General features: G+C 44.0%; 8 non-coding genes across 8 annotated transcripts; 5 read left to right on the top strand and 3 right to left on the bottom strand.

Annotated features, from left to right (window-relative positions):
* The first annotated feature begins 7,118 nt into the window (after window positions 1-7,118).
* Window positions 7,119-7,190, top strand: trnam-cau (transfer RNA methionine (anticodon CAU)). Its single transcript has one exon. It is a non-coding gene; the product is annotated as a tRNA-Met (tRNA).
* A 918-nt stretch (window positions 7,191-8,108) lies between these two features.
* trnas-uga (transfer RNA serine (anticodon UGA)) lies at window positions 8,109-8,191 on the bottom strand. The gene has a single exon. It is a non-coding gene; the product is annotated as a tRNA-Ser (tRNA).
* A 759-nt stretch (window positions 8,192-8,950) lies between these two features.
* On the top strand, window positions 8,951-9,022 carry trnaw-cca (transfer RNA tryptophan (anticodon CCA)). The gene has a single exon. It is a non-coding gene; the product is annotated as a tRNA-Trp (tRNA).
* Window positions 9,023-10,318: 1,296 nt separating this feature from the next.
* Window positions 10,319-10,390, top strand: trnam-cau (transfer RNA methionine (anticodon CAU)). The gene has a single exon. It is a non-coding gene; the product is annotated as a tRNA-Met (tRNA).
* Window positions 10,391-12,877: 2,487 nt separating this feature from the next.
* On the bottom strand, window positions 12,878-12,960 carry trnas-uga (transfer RNA serine (anticodon UGA)). Its single transcript has one exon. It is a non-coding gene; the product is annotated as a tRNA-Ser (tRNA).
* Window positions 12,961-13,721: 761 nt separating this feature from the next.
* On the top strand, window positions 13,722-13,793 carry trnaw-cca (transfer RNA tryptophan (anticodon CCA)). Its single transcript has one exon. It is a non-coding gene; the product is annotated as a tRNA-Trp (tRNA).
* A 5,237-nt stretch (window positions 13,794-19,030) lies between these two features.
* Window positions 19,031-19,113, bottom strand: trnas-uga (transfer RNA serine (anticodon UGA)). Its single transcript has one exon. It is a non-coding gene; the product is annotated as a tRNA-Ser (tRNA).
* A 759-nt stretch (window positions 19,114-19,872) lies between these two features.
* On the top strand, window positions 19,873-19,944 carry trnaw-cca (transfer RNA tryptophan (anticodon CCA)). The gene has a single exon. It is a non-coding gene; the product is annotated as a tRNA-Trp (tRNA).
* Window positions 19,945-20,869: the final 925 nt, after the last annotated feature.

Below are 20,869 nucleotides of genomic sequence, written 5' to 3'. Positions count from 1 at the left end.
GAATTGTACAAGATCAATGGGACCCTAAGAGCCTTCATCAGGAACTCAATGGGGATGTGGCGTACAACACTAGAGGCCAACTCCAAGCCCATAGCACAAGTCACCATCAAGTGCGGGATCTACCAAGGAGATGCTCTGTCCCCACTGCTGTTCTGCATAGGCCTGAACCCCCTCAGTGAGATCATTAACAAGACTGGCTACGGATACCGACTACGGAACGGAGCAGATGTCAGCCACCTCCTGTACATGGATGACATCAAGCTGTATGCCAAGAGTGAACGAGACATCGATTCACTGATCCACACTACCAGGCTATACAGCAATGACATTGGAATGACGTTCGGACTGGAGAAGTGTAGTTGGATGGTAACAAAGAGAGGGAAGGTAGTCAGAACTGAGGGGATTGAACTACCAGAAGGCAACATTGCAGACATAGAGGACAGTTACAAGTACTTGGGGATCCCGCAGGCGAATGGGAACCATGAAGAGGCCGCTAGAAAAGCTGCAACCACCAAGTACCTGCAGAGGGTCAGGCAAGTCCTGAGGAGTCAGCTGAATGGTAAGAACAAGATCCGGGCCATCAACACGTACGCCCTGCCCGTGATCAGGTACCCTGCTGGGGTAATAGGCTGGCCAAAGGAGGAGATAGAAGCCACTGACATAAAGACAAGAAGGCTCCTTACCATGCATGGAGGGTTTCACCCCAAGTCCAGCACCCTGAGGCTGTACGCTAAGCGGAAGGAAGGGGGCCGGGGACTGGTGAGTGTCAGCACCACAGTCCAGGATGAGACAACGAACATCCAAGAATACATTGGGAAGATGGCCCCAACTGACCGAGTGCTCAGTGAATACCTCAGGCAGCAGAAACCCAACAAAGAGGAGGGAGACGAGGAACCATCATGGAAGGACAGGCCCCTGCACGGTATGTACCACCGGCAGATAGAGGAGGTGGCTGATATCCAGAAATCCTACCAGTGGCTGGACAAAGCTGGACTGAAAGACAGCACAGAGGCACTAATCATGGCAGCACAAGAACAAGCTCTGAGCACAAGATCCATAGAGGCTGGGGTCTATCACACCAGGCAAGACCCCAGGTGCAGGCTGTGTAAAGATGCCCCAGAGACAATCCAGCACATAACAGCAGGGTGCAAGATGCTAGCAGGCAAGGCATACATGGAACGCCATAACCAAGTGGCCGGCATAGTGTACAGGAACATCTGTGCGGAGTATAACCTGGAAGTCCCGAGGTCAAAATGGGAGATGCCCCCAAGGGTGGTGGAGAATGACCGAGCTAAGATCCTGTGGGACTTCCAGATACAGACGGACAAAATGGTGGTGGCTAACCAACCGGACATAGTGGTGGTAGACAAACAGAAGAAGACGGCCGTAGTGATCGATGTAGCGGTTCCGAATGACAGCAATATCAGGAAGAAGGAACACGAGAAGCTGGAGAAATACCAAGGGCTCAGAGAAGAGCTCGAGAGGATGTGGAGGGTGAAGGTAACGGTGGTCCCCGTGGTAATCGGAGCACTAGGTGCGGTGACTCCCAAGATAGGCGAGTGGCTCCAGCAGATCCCGGGAACAACATCGGAGATCTCTGTTCAGAAGAGCGCAGTCCTGGGAACAGCTAAGATACTGCGCAGGACCCTCAAGCTCCCAGGCCTCTGGTAGAGGACCCGAGCTTGAAGGATAAACCGCCCGCAGGGGCGTGCTGGGTGTTTTTTATATATATATATATATATATATATATATATATATATATATATATATATATATATATATAATGTTCTTCCTCTACACCCCCTCCCCATTTTTTGCACAAGTCAAGGAGCGTGTCAGGCTACATTTCACTGTGTGTTATACTTGTATAACTATGCATGTGACAAATAAAGAACCTTGAACTTGAACTTGAACTTGATTGAGAACCTACACAGACATATCTTTCCCATAGATCCCAAACCAGATGTGGAAGTTATTTTGGAGTCTGGTAGAGCTTCATTTTTCATTTAGCCTATTGTTTGCTGGGTTGTTACTTCTTCAAACCTCTGTTTGAATTTAGAGCATGTCCTTTATTTGTTCTGTTGGGTTGCAGCTTAATATTTTGCTGTACTCTTAGCAATGCTAATTGTCTATGTAATCTTATTCATAAATGATGTATAAGGAAGCTCACAGATCATAGAAGAAGTGTAAAATAAACAAATTCAGAGCAATAAATTCCACAGAAATGTAGCAAAACAAGTCATATATGCAAACTGATATTTCATTTTTTTGAATTTTTTGAAGGTTCAATACACACTTGCAAAATATTTTAGTTTTTTGGCAATTATCTCATGGTTTAGGCTTTAAAGGGTTAAACTATGATAAGAACTAACATTCAGAACACTACAAGGAACAAGGAAAAGATACACAAGTAACAAGTAAAGATGTCAAATGAAGTAATGAGGAAACTGTCCAGTGTTCACAAGGTTCTCACTTAAAAAGCTTAGTGTTCAAGCCACAGTTATTAGAATGAGCTGGTTCACATTCATTTCATAGTTAGTTTGTTGTTTCTGTTTGCAGAAACTACTGATTCATACCACCAGGCAGCCTCCCACTCACTACTTAAGCCCTCTTAATTTACTGGTAGAATACACAGATACACATATACAGTGTATTTAAATACTTGAGACACTGTGTCATACAGCAGTTAAATAAAATCACCTCTAAATTAACTTTGCAGTTGCTGGTTTGTGAAGTGTGTGTAGACTGTCTTCTTGTCACCTTTTTTGGGGTGCTGTTGGAAATTCAGGAGAAAACAAAATTAGCTCAGAAACTTCTGAACTGAACTTCTTACTTGAATGAACCAAGTAAAAAGACTATGGCTAACACTTTCTCTTCAGGTTCAGTGAGATTCCGGTCTGAAAAGTACTTCACCCATTTTTCCTGACTGTCCTCAGGTGTGTGTTCTTCTCTGAGTTGTGTAGGTTCAGACTGAGGAGTGAATGTTCTTGAAAGCAAGGTGTAGAATTTCCTGCGTTGTCTTTCTTTTCCTTTAGAGTGTTCGGCCCGTTGAGCCTTGTCCACAAACGTATATTATATTATATTATATTATATTATATTATATTATATTATATTATATTATATTATATTATATTATATTATATTATACGTCCCATTTTATATTCCACTATAGAGATGGTGTGGTCCTTTGGGTCGTATGTTTGAAGAAATGCAGATAACAAACAAACTCTTCCTGTAATGATGGGAAGTTCACCTCTTCACACTGGCAATAAGTCATGACACTTGGAATATAATTACACAAGGAACTAAGTAGAAGCAGGTGAAACCACTCTAAAGAGGAGAAATGAGGAAACGATAAATGATAAAAACAAAAAGAAACAAGGAAACTTTGCAAAAGCACTCTACCCCAAACTAGTAACTGAGTTACATTCAAACAGGAAGGTCTCTTAAAAACAGAGAAGATATGAGGAAACTGTCATTCATCCGGTGTTAGACCAGGGGTCTAGGCAACCCTAAATGCGGTTCCGGAGCCGCCTGCAGCTCTTTAGTCCTTATACTGCGGCTCCACGTGGTTTGGAAAATAATTATAAGTATTTAACTGAAGTGTATTTTATTTGTGTTATTTTTTTTTTAACTTGTGGTCAAATTGGAAGTTCATTGTGATCTTGAAACATAAAAGTAAAATTATGTTATTATTTTTCATCGCTCAAAATAAGTGTCACACTTGCATAAACCATACCCGCCGAAATGCCATGCATTTATCGAGACTTTCAACCCCAGGTAGGCCAAGGATGGATCTTCGGAGCCACATACATATGTGAGCAGCTATTCTCCTCCATGAACTATGGTAACAACAAACACAGCTCACGCCTCACAGATGACAGCTTACTAGAGACTTCGTACAGCCCCGGTCTGCAGGCGCCCTGCGCAGAGGTTCAGGAACAGGTGTCCCATTGTAAATATACCACGGCAGACCCAACAATGTTTGCATGAACATGCTTTTTTCTTTATTGACCACTTTTCACACATGGTTGGTGTACCCACACAGCCAGCTGTGGTTTTGCAGCTCACAGCCCGGTACACACCAACATGACAGCAGAGAAAGCACAAACTTTAAGCCGGCAAGGCTTGATTGCGGGTGCCGCTTAGGTGCGTCCGCCTCCCCTGCAGCAGCACTGCAGACCACGCTCTGCCGCACACATTAACCACGTAAAATAAATATTTATGCAGATATTTTGCAAATAATTATTTTCCAATTATTAGTAGTATAGTGCTGTTTTCCAATTATTTTTTAAATTCAGGTCAAGGCTCCGCTACAGGCTGCGAAATCCCAAAGGTGATATAAGGGTGACGGCTCACTACAGTTTTTGTTTGCTATATGAATGATTTAACTTCAGCTTAAGCTTTCATTTAAAAGAGACCTTCACCTGGGTGTCTTTCCTTTTTGTTATATTTTTTAAGAGTTCAAAATTTGTTCATTACATAAATAAAATAAAAATTTCTCTGTAGCACTTCTTGTATTTCATAAGCAACAAACTTTAGTTGTTTATAAAGCATAAAGATAAAAAAAACAATAACAGTGTTATCTTCATTTTAGATGTCAAAAAGTATTTGCGGCTCCCAGTGTTTTCTTTTCTATGAAAACTGGGTCCAAACAGCTCTTTCGGTGTTAAGGGTTGCTAACCCTTGGTCTAGACCAGAATACTAAATTTTGCTAGACAAGGGGATGATATCCACTTACGAGGGCATTATAATGCCACTGTTCTATTGAAATTTTGAATGAATATTCTCATTTGTGGCTCTCATTTTTCTTAGAAAAAAAAATCTGTCAAAAAAACCTCAATCAAATCTGGTAATTCTTTGTTTTTACATTCATCGGGTCCCAATATCCTCAAACATCAAAGAGAAATTAAAAATGCATGCCATGGAAGAGCTCGGGTCTTAGGAGGATAAAGAAAGAAAGAAACTTAACTCAAAGCGATAAATATTAAAGCAAAACTAAAGGAAAAAGCTCGGAAAACTCGAGAACTCACTTGACAAAAAAAACTTCATGAAGAGATTGTATATGGATGCAGCTGTTCTTATCATAAGTTGTGACTCTGGGCTCTAGCTGTAGTATTGTATTTGGGTGTTACTTAACAGTCGTTGAAGAGACCATTGTGTGTGAAGTGTAAGGTCGTTTAGTCAGGTAAGATTTCATTCAAGGCTGACAGCAGTGGTCTCCTACCCCCATGAATAGCATTTTGGTGCAGACGGCACAAGGAGCCTCTCCAGAGCAGCTTGTGTTTGAGACAGGAGATCATCACGTACAAAAGCACTCCCTTCTGAGCAATCACTTTTTAGGTGTGTGTGAGAGGAAGGTCTTTTATTTTTAGACACTGTCCAAGGACTTTGTCTTTCTCTGACAAGCATCAGTAACAAATATGCATTGTTAAGAATTTGTCTAGCTGGCTTGCAAAGCTCATCAGAGTGTGAGCACTGAATGACAGACACTATATTAGGCCTTTGATTGACTACTGCAAGCGCACTTCAAACCTCGATTTGTATTCTTTTCTCAAAGAGGAGAACCTTTCAAGTATAAAGAGAGATTCTACGTGTGCATGTTGACATGCATGGTCTGAAATGACATGCGTCTTTGGCACAACCTCTTTGCATTCACAAGTTGAACAACCTCCAGTTGCAGAAAAATTGCTTGTGTGGAAAGATGGTCTGGCTTCTCAGAGATTTTCAGAAGTTTTGAGCAGAGGGGCAGGTTTGTGGGACAATGGTAGCGCATCTGACTCCAGATCAGAAGGTTGCGTGTTCAAATCACGTCAAGGTCAGCCGAGAGTGAGGGGACTGCAGCCTGTGATTCCCTTCCAATAGGAGGTTTTTAGTTGCTTGTGGCATACTCGTCCGTCTGTCCAGAAATTCAGGTCCATGACTCATGACGTGTCTCCAGTGAGTTGTTGATGGTGTCAGTGAATACTGTAGACAACTGATCAGCACAGTGCCTCAGGGTGGATGGAGGCACCGAATTTGGCCCAGCTGCTTTGCATGGGTCCTGTGTCTTAGAGAGTCTGTTTACATCCCTTTCAAGTATGGAAAGAGGTGTGAAGGCACATGGAGAAATTTGTGAGCTTTACTGAGTGGTAGAGGTGATGGGGGAGCCGCAAGTGTTGACCGTCTGGGGAGGGGGCTGGACGTTCCATTGTTTTCTGAAAGCACCAGGTGTGAATACATTGGATAGGTGTGAATAGTAGCTGAATTAGAGGGCTTCTGTAAATGGAACTGAATAAAAATGGCAAACAAAACACTCGCATGCTGCAGGTATACAGAGAACCATGCCATGAGATACATGTAAACACATAGTTGAAAGAAGTAAAGACTGCACCAAAGAGAAACTCACAAAATTATTGTAAAGAAAAAAACATTCAAATATCAAGTATAAGTTTTTCATTCCGAGCAAACAAACAGTTTTGAATGATAATGAAATCTAAAAGCAGCTTCAGAGCTGGGCTTGGCATTCTGAAGCAAGCTCATCATATCCAGGATAGTTTTTCACTGTGGACAATGTCACTGTGTCCGCTGTGTTGGATACATTCAGATTTCGTGTCTAATGTCGGTGCTTGTGATTACAGACGGTATTACATCTCTACCGATGAGAACTACCATTGACAATCAGCGGGAAGTATTAAGAGCATCGAAGTGCATCAGCAGAGTGTGTTCGTGTAACAGAATGTCGATTTTAGTTAACTAAAGGTAAAATAAGGTTCATTGAAGAGAGTTCATGGGTTTATTTAGGAAGTAAACATACGCAACACCAAGTGTCAGTGTTTTCACGTCTAAGCGTTTACGTGACTATGCGACTCAGTGGCTCACACAATAAGCTCAGTGATTCGAGTTAGCAGCTAACGAGGAAATGGTTGGCTGACCCTAGCTTAAAATCTGTTGGGCCGCACACGAGACCTGACAAGCAGTCCAAGAAGCTTTGAAGCATTGAACGCTGAGGTGACAAAGATTTATAAAAGTCAGTGTTCAAACGGGTACCGTCCACCTTCAGAATTCCCACAGTTTGTTCATGCAAGATGTTATTGAAGGCCCACTTTTAAGCAGCGCTAGTCTTGTGGTACGTGTGGAGCAGAGTGGCGCAGCGGAAGCGTGCTGGGCCCATAACCCAGAGGTCGATGGATCGAAACCATCCTCTGCTAGGCTCGTCTGTTTTCAGGACGTACTAAACAACTGTGCTCCGAAAGGCTTGCTTACAAGTCTGGGATAGGTTTCCAGGAAGAAGCCATTCACCTTCCAAAAATTGGACAAAACAGACTAAACCCAGAAGTTGCCTAACTAAGAAGCAAATCCTAGTGAATATAACCTGTTCGCCACATCTTCTTCAAAGCCCATTCACTTTGTTACCTCAACAGCGTGACATCACCTGTTTGCAACACAAGAACAACAATGGAGGCAACGGTGTACCTGCTGCTAAAGTGACGGTAAACGGTTGGACCACTGTGTTGCTTTGGGTGTACCCAAATGGCTGGCTGTGTTTGCCGGGAGACCAGTGACCAGGTACTGCCGCCTAACTGAAAACCAAACGTAGCCAGAAAGGATTAAGATTTGTCATTCTAGCCTTTCTATAGCAGTGATAACAAGTAGCCCCCTGCAACAATTTTGATGTCTTGTGTGGAAAGAAGATGGATTGGCTTTGCAGAGATTTTCAGAAGTTTTGGGCAGAGGGGCAGGTTTGTGGGACCTTGTGGGGCAATGGTAGCGCATCTGACTCCAGATCAGAAGCTTGCGTGTTCAAATCACATCAAGGTCAACCAAGAGTGACAGGACTGCAGCCTGTTTGAATTAATATGTGACTCAAAGTCTGTGCACATGCCACTGATCGACATCTCCCACCGTTTTTGTTTATAAAGCCTGGAGAGAAGAAGAGGGACTCTCCTTGGAGACAAGCACATTTTGTACATGAATGATTAGTATGTAAGTACAGTGGTGTGAACCGGTGATTGGAGAACTGTCAATCACTCAATGCTCCTGGGCACCGTTGCAACTTTTGTATATGAGCCCCTCCGACTAATTGCAACCTTATCTTAGCAGAAAAAGAAGCACCCGTAACGCATTTTCGCTGTGAGCAGGGTTTGAACCTGCGCGGGGAACCCCCCATTGGATTTCAAATCCAACGCCTTAACCTCTCGGCCATCACAGCTCCTCCACTTCACCTGCACCTTTTGGCCTGTGGTGAGAGATGCCTGCTCCCTGCTCCAACAGCGCTGGTTCTTTTGGAGATCATCACATGCCAGAACACTCCCTAGTCAGAAGTCACTTCTCTGGTAAATACCATTAACAGTCGTTGAAGAGACCATTGTGTGTGAAGTGTAAGGTCGTTTAGTCAGGTAAGATTTCATTCAAGGCTGACAGCAGTGGTCTCCTACCCCCATGAATAGCATTTTGGTGCAGACGGCACAAGGAGCCTCTCCAGAGCAGCTTGTGTTTGAGACAGGAGATCATCACGTACAAAAGCACTCCCTTCTGAGCAATCACTTTTTAGGTGTGTGTGAGAGGAAGGTCTTTTATTTTTAGACACTGTCCAAGGACTTTGTCTTTCTCTGACAAGCATCAGTAACAAATATGCATTGTTAAGAATTTGTCTAGCTGGCTTGCAAAGCTCATCAGAGCGTGAGCACTGAATGACAGACACTATATTAGGCCTTTGATTGACTACTGCAAGCGCACTTCAAACCTCGATTTGTATTCTTTTCTCAAAGAGGAGAACCTTTCAAGTATAAAGAGAGATTCTACGTGTGCATGTTGACATGCATGGTCTGAAATGACATGCGTCTTTGGCACAACCTCTTTGCATTCACAAGTTGAACAACCTCCAGTTGCAGAAAAATTGCTTGTGTGGAAAGATGGTCTGGCTTCTCAGAGATTTTCAGAAGTTTTGAGCAGAGGGGCAGGTTTGTGGGACCTTGTGGCGCAATGGTAGCGCATCTGACTCCAGATCAGAAGGTTGCGTGTTCAAATCACGTCAAGGTCAGCCGAGAGTGAGGGGACTGCAGCCTGTGATTCCCTTCCAATAGGAGGTTTTTAGTTGCTTGTGGCATACTCGTCCGTCTGTCCAGAAATTCAGGTCCATGACTCATGACGTGTCTCCAGTGAGTTGTTGATGGTGTCAGTGAACACTGTAGACAACTGATCAGCACAGTGCCTCAGGGTGGATGGAGGCACCGAATTTGGCCCAGCTGCTTTGCATGGGTCCTGTGTCTTAGAGAGTCTGTTTACATCCCTTTCAAGTATGGAAAGAGGTGTGAAGGCACATGGAGAAATTTGTGAGCTTTACTGAGTGGTAGAGGTGATGGGGGAGCCGCAAGTGTTGACCGTCTGGGGAGGGGGCTGGACGTTCCATTGTTTTCTGAAAGCACCAGGTGTGAATACATTGGATAGGTGTGAATAGTAGCTGAATTAGAGGGCTTCTGTAAATGGAACTGAATAAAAATGGCAAACAAAACACTCGCATGCTGCAGGTATACAGAGAACCATGCCATGAGATACATGTAAACACATAGTTGAAAGAAGTAAAGACTGCACCAAAGAGAAACTCACAAAATTATTGTAAAGAAAAAAACATTCAAATATCAAGTATAAGTTTTTCATTCCGAGCAAACAAACAGTTTTGAATGATAATGAAATCTAAAAGCAGCTTCAGAGCTGGGCTTGGCATTCTGAAGCAAGCTCATCATATCCAGGATAGTTTTTCACTGTGGACAATGTCACTGTGTCCGCTGTGTTGGATACATTCAGATTTCGTGTCTAATGTCGGTGCTTGTGATTACAGACGGTATTACATCTCTACCGATGAGAACTACCATTGACAATCAGCGGGAAGTATTAAGAGCATCGAAGTGCATCAGCAGAGTGTGTTCGTGTAACAGAATGTCGATTTTAGTTAACTAAAGGTAAAATAAGGTTCATTGAAGAGAGTTCATGGGTTTATTTAGGAAGTAAACATACGCAACACCAAGTGTCAGTGTTTTCACGTCTAAGCGTTTACGTGACTATGCGACTCAGTGGCTCACACAATAAGCTCAGTGATTCGAGTTAGCAGCTAACGAGGAAATGGTTGGCTGACCCTAGCTTAAAATCTGTTGGGCCGCACACGAGACCTGACAAGCAGTCCAAGAAGCTTTGAAGCATTGAACGCTGAGGTGACAAAGATTTATAAAAGTCAGTGTTCAAACGGGTACCGTCCACCTTCAGAATTCCCACAGTTTGTTCATGCAAGATGTTATTGAAGGCCCACTTTTAAGCAGCGCTAGTCTTGTGGTACGTGTGGAGCAGAGTGGCGCAGCGGAAGCGTGCTGGGCCCATAACCCAGAGGTCGATGGATCGAAACCATCCTCTGCTAGGCTCGTCTGTTTTCAGGACGTACTAAACAACTGTGCTCCGAAAGGCTTGCTTACAAGTCTGGGATAGGTTTCCAGGAAGAAGCCATTCACCTTCCAAAAATTGGACAAAACAGACTAAACCCAGAAGTTGCCTAACTAAGAAGCAAATCCTAGTGAATATAACCTGTTCGCCACATCTTCTTCAAAGCCCATTCACTTTGTTACCTCAACAGCGTGACATCACCTGTTTGCAACACAAGAACAACAATGGAGGCAACGGTGTACCTGCTGCTAAAGTGACGGTAAACGGTTGGACCACTGTGTTGCTTTGGGTGTACCCAAATGGCTGGCTCTGTTTGCCGGGAGACCAGTGACCAGGGGCCCGTTCTTCGTACCTCGCTAAGTAGGTTAGCCGGATTAGATTGTTGACGATTTCGCGTGATCCTGGATCAGTCGGTTCCCCGAAGCTCATCCGGGACTTGCTGTCATAGCAACAGAGCCGTAAGCGTAAACCTGCTCGGGAGCAGGTTTACTTTATGTAAACAGGATTAGATCGCGGCCACGCAGGTATGTCCGCGTCATTCATACGAAAGCAACAGCGATATTCCACCACTGTTTCACCATAAATAAATAACATCAATGTAACTAAAGATAATGCAGCACCTGATCCTTTTATTGATTTCACACAGATACATACAGGTCATTTCCTAAAAAAGGGAAATGTACTATTAACATTCTATTACATGTATGTGATTATTACAGATGTAATTCAGATTTCAGAGTAGTAATTGCAATTTACTTCGTGTAATCAAGATGGGAGACCACGGCTATAAAAGCGAAGGTGGATTTGGGAAGTCTGTCGCAGTCATATCCTGTCCGTTTACGCGAGCAACCCATTGCGGAAGGTGCAAGATTGATAAGGAGAGTCCTCAGAATTCAGCGTATATTGCGGGACAGACAGGATCCTTTAGCTCAGCGCGACAGTGTGCTCATAGAGAGATATCGATTTTCCCGTGAGGGTATTATTCACTTAACCAACTTGTTGACGAGGGGGTGCAGGACCACCACCTGTCTTTTTTTTTGCTCTGCCCTTTTCTTGGTTGCTGTTATGAACAAACAAACAGATTATTTCAGGGTCTCTTTCCAAGAGACGACAAGCAATATAAGTGATAAATATTACCATTCTGTAGAATATTCTTATATTTCACTTTTACTTGTTCCCATGTTCTAGTGGGTCCTGTTGTGGCTCTAATGTGAAAGGGGATATAACATAACATATTATAATATAATATAATGTAATATAATATTGGATAATATGGTGTGATATGATAAATCTACCCTACCGCCTACTGGTGTTGGCCAGAGGGGCCGATGGCGCAATATGGCAGCCTGGCTTCTGTCAGTCTGCCCCAGGGCAGCTGTGGCTACAACCGTAGCTGCCTCCACCAGTGTGTGAATGTGAGAGTGAATGAATAGTGGCATTGTAAAGCGCTTTGGGTGCCTTGAAAAGCGCTATATAAATCCAATCCATTATTATTATTATTATTGAATTACTTACGAGTTTGATTTGTCAGCAACTTTCTGCCAGCCCTCTCTCCTTGCTTTTGCAGCCTTTGCAGTGTTCTCTTGCGTTTTAATTAAACTCTGAAACTCCTGAAATCCCTCACTCAAGAGTTCTTGCTCTGCTGCCGGAAAATACCGAGCACGCCCCTTCGACATTTTCGCCGACCAATCAGCGGGTTGCCGATCAATGTTTCTACTATCGATGCGTAGCCCCTTTTACGACACCCAGTGATGTCACATTCCTGCATCCAGCTGTAGTAATCGTCAACAGCAGGTGTGTTCGGGGAACCGGATTAGCGAGCTCACGGTTAGCGCGATGATTTGATCTTGGATGTGTCATTTGATCTTGGATGTAGTAAGCGACGTACGAAGAACGGGCCCCAGGTACTGCCGCCTAACTGAAAACCAAACGTAGCCAGAAAGGATTAAGATTTGTCATTCTAGCCTTTCTATAGCAGTGATAACAAGTAGCCCCCTGCAACAATTTTGATGTCTTGTGTGGAAAGAAGATGGATTGGCTTTGCAGAGATTTTCAGAAGTTTTGGGCAGAGGGGCAGGTTTGTGGGACCTTGTGGGGCAATGGTAGCGCATCTGACTCCAGATCAGAAGCTTGCGTGTTCAAATCACATCAAGGTCAACCAAGAGTGACAGGACTGCAGCCTGTTTGAATTAATATGTGACTCAAAGTCTGTGCACATGCCACTGATCGACATCTCCCACCGTTTTTGTTTATAAAGCCTGGAGAGAAGAAGAGGGACTCTCCTTGGAGACAAGCACATTTTGTACATGAATGATTAGTATGTAAGTACAGTGGTGTGAACCGGTGATTGGAGAACTGTCAATCACTCAATGCTCCTGGGCACCGTTGCAACTTTTGTATATGAGCCCCTCCGACTAATTGCAACCTTATCTTAGCAGAAAAAGAAGCACCCGTAACGCATTTTCGCTGTGAGCAGGGTTTGAACCTGCGCGGGGAACCCCCCATTGGATTTCAAATCCAACGCCTTAACCTCTCGGCCATCACAGCTCCTCCACTTCACCTGCACCTTTTGGCCTGTGGTGAGAGATGCCTGCTCCCTGCTCCAACAGCGCTGGTTCTTTTGGAGATCATCACATGCCAGAACACTCCCTAGTCAGAAGTCACTTCTCTGGTAAATACCATTAACAGTCGTTGAAGAGACCATTGTGTGTGAAGTGTAAGGTCGTTTAGTCAGGTAAGATTTCATTCAAGGCTGACAGCACTGGTCTCCTACCCCCATGAATAGCATTTTGGTGCAGACGGCACAAGGAGCCTCTCCAGAGCAGCTTGTGTTTGAGACAGGAGATCATCACGTACAAAAGCACTCCCTTCTGAGCAATCACTTTTTAGGTGTGTGTGTGAGAGGAAGGTCTTTTATTTTTAGACACTGTCCAAGGACTTTGTCTTTCTCTGACAAGCATCAGTAACAAATATGCATTGTTAAGAATTTGTCTAGCTGGCTTGCAAAGCTCATCAGAGCGTGAGCACTGAATGACAGACACTATATTAGGCCTTTGATTGACTACTGCAAGCGCACTTCAAACCTCGATTTGTATTCTTTTCTCAAAGAGGAGAACCTTTCAAGTATAAAGAGAGATTCTACGTGTGCATGTTGACATGCATGGTCTGAAATGACATGCGTCTTTGGCACAACCTCTTTGCATTCACAAGTTGAACAACCTCCAGTTGCAGAAAAATTGCTTGTGTGGAAAGATGGTCTGGCTTCTCAGAGATTTTCAGAAGTTTTGAGCAGAGGGGCAGGTTTGTGGGACCTTGTGGCGCAATGGTAGCGCATCTGACTCCAGATCAGAAGGTTGCGTGTTCAAATCACGTCAAGGTCAGCCGAGAGTGAGGGGACTGCAGCCTGTGATTCCCTTCCAATAGGAGGTTTTTAGTTGCTTGTGGCATACTCGTCCGTCGTGTCTCCAGTGAGTTGTTGATGGTGTCAGTGAACACTGTAGACAACTGATCAGCACAGTACCTCAGGGTGGATGGAGGCACCGAATTTGGCCCAGCTGCTTTGCATGGGTCCTGTGTCTTAGAGAGTCTGTTTACATCCTTTTCAAGTATGGAAAGAGGTGTGAAGGCACATGGAGAAATTTGTGAGCTTTACTGAGTGGTAGAGGTGATGGGGGAGCCGCAAGTGTTGACCGTCTGGGGAGGGGGCCCGGGTAGTTTTCTGAAAGCACCAGGTGTGAATACATTGGATAGGTGTGAATAGTAGCTGAATTAGAGGGCTTCTGTAAATGGAACTGAATAAAAATGGCAAACAAAACACTCGCATGCTGCAGGTATACAGAGAACCATGCCATGAGATACATGTAAACACATAGTTGAAAGAAGTAAAGACTGCACCAAAGAGAAACTCACAAAATTATTGTAAAGAAAAAAACATTCAAATATCAAGTATAAGTTTTTCATTCCGAGCAAACAAACAGTTTTGAATGATAATGAAATCTAAAAGCAGCTTCAGAGCTGGGCTTGGCATTCTGAAGCAAGCTCATCATATCCAGGATAGTTTTTCACTGTGGACAATGTCACTGTGTCCGCTGTGTTGGATACATTCAGATTTCGTGTCTAATGTCGGTGCTTGTGATTACAGACGGTATTACATCTCTACCGATGAGAACTACCATTGACAATCAGCGGGAAGTATTAAGAGCATCGAAGTGCATCAGCAGAGTGTGTTCGTGTAACAGAATGTCGATTTTAGTTAACTAAAGGTAAAATAAGGTTCATTGAAGAGAGTTCATGGGTTTATTTAGGAAGTAAACATACGCAACACCAAGTGTCAGTGTTTTCACGTCTAAGCGTTTACGTGACTATGCGACTCAGTGGCTCACACAATAAGCTCAGTGATTCGAGTTAGCAGCTAACGAGGAAATGGTTGGCTGACCCTAGCTTAAAATCTGTTGGGCCGCACACGAGACCTGACAAGCAGTCCAAGAAGCTTTGAAGCATTGAACGCTGAGGTGACAAAGATTTATAAAAGTCAGTGTTCAAACGGGTACCGTCCACCTTCAGAATTCCCACAGTTTGTTCATGCAAGATGTTATTGAAGGCCCACTTTTAAGCAGCGCTAGTCTTGTGGTACGTGTGGAGCAGAGTGGCGCAGCGGAAGCGTGCTGGGCCCATAACCCAGAGGTAGATGGATCGAAACCATCCTCTGCTAGGCTCGTCTGTTTTCAGGACGTACTAAACAACTGTGCTCCGAAAGGCTTGCTTACAAGTCTGGGATAGGTTTCCAGGAAGAAGCCATTCACCTTCCAAAAATTGGACAAAACAGACTAAACCCAGAAGTTGCCTAACTAAGAAGCAAATCCTAGTGAATATAACCTGTTCGCCACATCTTCTTCAAAGCCCATTCACTTTGTTACCTCAACAGCGTGACATCACCTGTTTGCAACACAAGAACAACAATGGAGGCAACGGTGTACCTGGGCCCTGTTTCAGGAAGCCGGTTTGGAAAACTCAGAGTGAAAAACGACACTCACGGTTGAGTAACCCCGAACTGTCCAACTCGGAATATTCCGTTTCAGAAAGGCTGATAACAATTAGTTCAGTCAACGCGGAGTTGCTTTAACCCCAAGTGAAGCGCGCGGACGAGGATACATAAAGCCCTGATAAGCGGAGCACAGATTAAGCGAGTCACCATGGAGACGGAGGGAAAGAAGGCGCGGTCAATGTATTTCACAGCGCTTGAGGCCGAAATTCTGATGGCAGCATATGCCGATAACATGCAAATTCCGTGGAAAAAAGTAACACAGCCACAGCTGCAAAAGCATGCATGGCAAAACATAGCCGACAGAGTCAATGCGTGAGTGTTAATATAAACATTGATCTAGGGATTTCCACCCATTTAACACGTTATTTTATCATATGTTATTTTATTTGTTATTTTATACATTTTATTTTGTGATGTGATGTGAGCGCAGGTGCAACCCAACAGGCCCCAAACGTGCCTGGCAGCAAGTAAAAATGAAATATAAAAATATAGTCCAAACAGGTAAGGTGTAATTGTATTATGAGCCATAGTGCTTGGTCTGTTTGTCCCATGTAAATCAATTGCAGTTAGAGGCTACATTAATTTTCTTTCTGTAAGCACTTATTGAAATTATCTGAGCACATTACAAGTACATATTTGCTTACTCTGTATGCTCAAATGTGGCCCGTTATAGCCAACAGAAAAAAAGCGGAGGCCCGAAAAACAGGTGGGGGTCCTCCACCACCACCACTCACAGAGGCTGAGCAGTTGGCCCTCAGCCAAAACATTGGGCGCCCTGTGGCCGAAGGCATCTCTGCGGGGACATCCTCTGAGTCAATAACCCCGCAAGACACAAGTGCCTACATAGGGGGTAAATTCAAAATAATACATGATGTGCATACATCCTTTCTTCACAGTCACCTTTGCAGTGCTACTCATTCATTTGATAAACTCTTTACCATAATGAATTATTTTGTAGTGAAGTTATTTTCCTACTGATTTTGCCTTCCCTCAGTCTTGGTTGTCTTTGAGAGCATAATGACAATGAAGTGTAAGGTGATTGGTATGTTTGTTAATTGCCATTTGGTCCCTTGTAAGTTATAAGTGACCTGTATAAACCTCATATTCTATCAGTTGATGGTGATGGTGTACTGCATCTGGTGCAGCCTCCTGTTGAGCCAGACCAACATGCAGTTGTGAGTAATACTCCACAGATTATATGAGTTTACAGTAGAACAGCAATGTTGTTTATTTCTTTACTACAGGAAAATAATGAAGAAACATTGACAGCTGTTAAGGAGGAGGAAGCAACAGAGACACTTTATGAGGTTTACATCTTTTAATACTTTGTGTACAGGAAATACAGGCAACCAATAAAGCCAATTGAACAAAAAATCTGTTTATTCTTCTTTCAACATGTTGAGGTGATGGGTCAAAAGAAATGATTGTGACATATGGTGTCTCTGACTGCTCTTCCATCTTGTATGTCCGTGGGAGGGTCAGGATGTTCATGGTTTGGATCACTGCTGCTGTTTGGTTCAGAAGGACAGTGTTCTCCTCTAATTGTGGCAATGTTGTGAAGAATCACACATGCCACAATAATGTCACATGCCCTTTCTGGGGTGACCCTGAGTCTTTGCAGGCACTGGAACCGGGCCTTAAGCATTCCGATAGTCATTTCAATTCTGGCTCTTGTCCTGCAATTAGCCAGATTATATCGCTGCTGTGGGCCCGGTTCAGGGTCAGAGTAAGGGGTAAGCAAATAGGGTAAACATGGATACCCCCTATCACCAAGCAAGTAGCCAGTGAACTCTCCTAAGACAGAAGGATACACTTCAGTTCAAATGTCCCTGAAGCAATTGGTCTTTATATATTTTAAAGTATTCTCAACTCACCATGTCCAAATTTTGTGCTCAGTGTACATTCACGGAATATTTGTGAGTCATGGACAGAGCCTGGCCACTTGGCTTCCACATTTGTGATAATGTTGGCACCATCACATATGATCTTCACAGTGCAGAGAACACAAATTAGCATCCATTACTAATAATGAAATAATTTGTTAGTTTGACATGCTACAGGGAACTATGTACCTGTACATTAATGCTGTGGAAAGACTTCCTGTTCACATAGTCTCCTTCATTTACTGAAGGAGCAATGATTGGAATGTGAGTGCCATCTGTACAGCCAATCACGCCTGGGAACCCTGAAAATAAATGTGCAATTTAAGTAGTAGTCCAAGTATCACCACATCATACATTAAATTTTGGTCATCCTGATACCTGCAATTTTGTGGCATCCCTCTTTGATAAATCTTGTGGGTCTGTGACCGGGGAACACCACAGACGAGTACAGGAGACGTTTCAGTGCAACTGTAACATTCCTGACTGCCCGACAGACGGTAGCCTTGGAAACGTGCTCAGCGTCACCAATATTATACAGAAAGCTCCCGTTTGCAAGAAACCGAAGTGCAATACAAATAATATGCAATGAACTGAGAGCATGTCCGCGATGTGTCACATGCGTAATATATGGCCTGAGGATGTTATCCAAATAAATTATAGATTGTGCTGAGAAACGGTAACGTTCACACAGGAAATCATCAGGAAATGATAAAATGTCCAAACGCGCTCTGATCACTCTCTCCCGGCGGAGAGCTCTGCGGAGAATTTGGGCTTCACGATCTACTGGCTCTTCAAGGAAGTGGCACGCCATGTCCGACACTTCCTACTGTCAGGTTTCCGACAAAGGGGCGGAGACAGTCAGGGTTAGTTGTAGTAAACCTGCTAGGGGGCAGGTTAGCTTCACGGAGTGTGTCGTCATAGTGACTCACTCAGGCTTCAGCTGAACTCGCTTTGTGAAACCGAAAACCCAGAGTTTTCGTTAACTCAGGGTATACTTACTCAGTTTTTCCACTAAACCGGCTTCCTGAAACAGGGCCCTGCTGCTAAAGTGACGGTAAACGGTTGGACCACTGTGTTGCTTTGGGTGTACCCAAATGGCTGGCTCTGTTTGCCGGGAGACCAGTGACCAGGTACTGCCGCCTAACTGAAAACCAAACGTAGCCAGAAAGGATTAAGATTTGTCATTCTAGCCTTTCTATAGCAGTGATAACAAGTAGCCCCCTGCAACAATTTTGATGTCTTGTGTGGAAAGAAGATGGATTGGCTTTGCAGAGATTTTCAGAAGTTTTGGGCAGAGGGGCAGGTTTGTGGGACCTTGTGGGGCAATGGTAGCGCATCTGACTCCAGATCAGAAGCTTGCGTGTTCAAATCACATCAAGGTCAACCAAGAGTGACAGGACTGCAGCCTGTTTGAATTAATATGTGACTCAAAGTCTGTGCACATGCCACTGATCGACATCTCCCACCGTTTTTGTTTATAAAGCCTGGAGAGAAGAAGAGGGACTCTCCTTGGAGACAAGCACATTTTGTACATGAATGATTAGTATGTAAGTACAGTGGTGTGAACCGGTGATTGGAGAACTGTCAATCACTCAATGCTCCTGGGCACCGTTGCAACTTTTGTATATGAGCCCCTCCGACTAATTGCAACCTTATCTTAGCAGAAAAAGAAGCACCCGTAACGCATTTTCGCTGTGAGCAGGGTTTGAACCTGCGCGGGGAACCCCCCATTGGATTTCAAATCCAACGCCTTAACCTCTCGGCCATCACGGCTCCTCCACTTCACCTGCACCTTTTGGCCTGTGGTGAGAGATGCCTGCTCCCTGCTCCAACAGCGCTGGTTCTTTTGGAGATCATCACATGCCAGAACACTCCCTAGTCAGAAGTCACTTCTCTGGTAAATACCATTAACAGTCGTTGAAGAGACCATTGTGTGTGAAGTGTAAGGTCGTTTAGTCAGGTAAGATTTCATTCAAGGCTGACAGCACTGGTCTCCTACCCCCATGAATAGCATTTTGGTGCAGACGGCACAAGGAGCCTCTCCAGAGCAGCTTGTGTTTGAGACAGGAGATCATCACGTACAAAAGCACTCCCTTCTGAGCAATCACTTTTTAGGTGTGTGTGAGAGGAAGGTCTTTTATTTTTAGACACTGTCCAAGGACTTTGTCTTTCTCTGACAAGCATCAGTAACAAATATGCATTGTTAAGAATTTGTCTAGCTGGCTTGCAAAGCTCATCAGAGCGTGAGCACTGAATGACAGACACTATATTAGGCCTTTGATTGACTACTGCAAGCGCACTTCAAACCTCGATTTGTATTCTTTTCTCAAAGAGGAGAACCTTTCAAGTATAAAGAGAGATTCTACGTGTGCATGTTGACATGCATGGTCTGAAATGACATGCGTCTTTGGCACAACCTCTTTGCATTCACAAGTTGAACAACCTCCAGTTGCAGAAAAATTGCTTGTGTGGAAAGATGGTCTGGCTTCTCAGAGATTTTCAGAAGTTTTGGGCAGAGGGGCAGGTTTGTGGGACCTTGTGGCGCAATGGTAGCGCATCTGACTCCAGATCAGAAGGTTGCGTGTTCAAATCACATCAAGGTCAGCCGAGAGTGAGAAGACTGCAGCCTGTGATTCCCTTCCAATAGGAGGTTTTTAGTTGCTTGTGGCATACTCGTCCGTCTGTCCAGAAATTCAGGTCCATGACTCATGACGTGTCTCCAGTGAGTTGTTGATGGTGTCAGTGAACACTGTAGACAACTGATCAGCACAGTGCCTCAGGGTGGATGGAGGCACCGAATTTGGCCCAGCTGCTTTGCATGGGTCCTGTGTCTTAGAGAGTCTGTTTACATCCCTTTCAAGTATGGAAAGAGGTGTGAAGGCACATGGAGAAATTTGTGAGCTTTACTGAGTGGTAGAGGTGATGGGGGAGCCGCAAGTGTTGACCGTCTGGGGAGGGGGCCCGGGTAGCTGGACGTTCCATTGTTTTCTGAAAGCACCAGGTGTGAATACATTGGATAGGTGTGAATAGTAGCTGAATTAGAGGGCTTCTGTAAATGGAACTGAATAAAAATGGCAAACAAAACACTCGCATGCTGCAGGTATACAGAGAACCATGCCATGAGATACATGTAAACACATAGTTGAAAGAAGTAAAGACTGCACCAAAGAGAAACTCACAAAATTATTGTAAAGAAAAAAACATTCAAATATCAAGTATAAGTTTTTCATTCCGAGCAAACAAACAGTTTTGAATGATAATGAAATCTAAAAGCAGCTTCAGAGCTGGGCTTGGCATTCTGAAGCAAGCTCATCATATCCAGGATAGTTTTTCACTGTGGACAATGTCACTGTGTCCGCTGTGTTGGATACATTCAGATTTCGTGTCTAATGTCGGTGCTTGTGATTACAGACGGTATTACATCTCTACCGATGAGAACTACCATTGACAATCAGCGGGAAGTATTAAGAGCATCGAAGTGCATCAGCAGAGTGTGTTCGTGTAACAGAATGTCGATTTTAGTTAACTA

Source organism: Aulonocara sp. 'chitande type north' Nkhata Bay, linkage group LG23 (assembly GCF_057382095.1).
Source record: "Aulonocara sp. 'chitande type north' Nkhata Bay isolate Kocher_YH1m ecotype deep benthic linkage group LG23, A_spYH_male_GT1.1, whole genome shotgun sequence".
NCBI lineage: Eukaryota > Metazoa > Chordata > Actinopteri > Cichliformes > Cichlidae > Aulonocara > Aulonocara sp. 'chitande type north' Nkhata Bay.
This window is presented reverse-complemented; position numbering and strand designations above follow the sequence as displayed.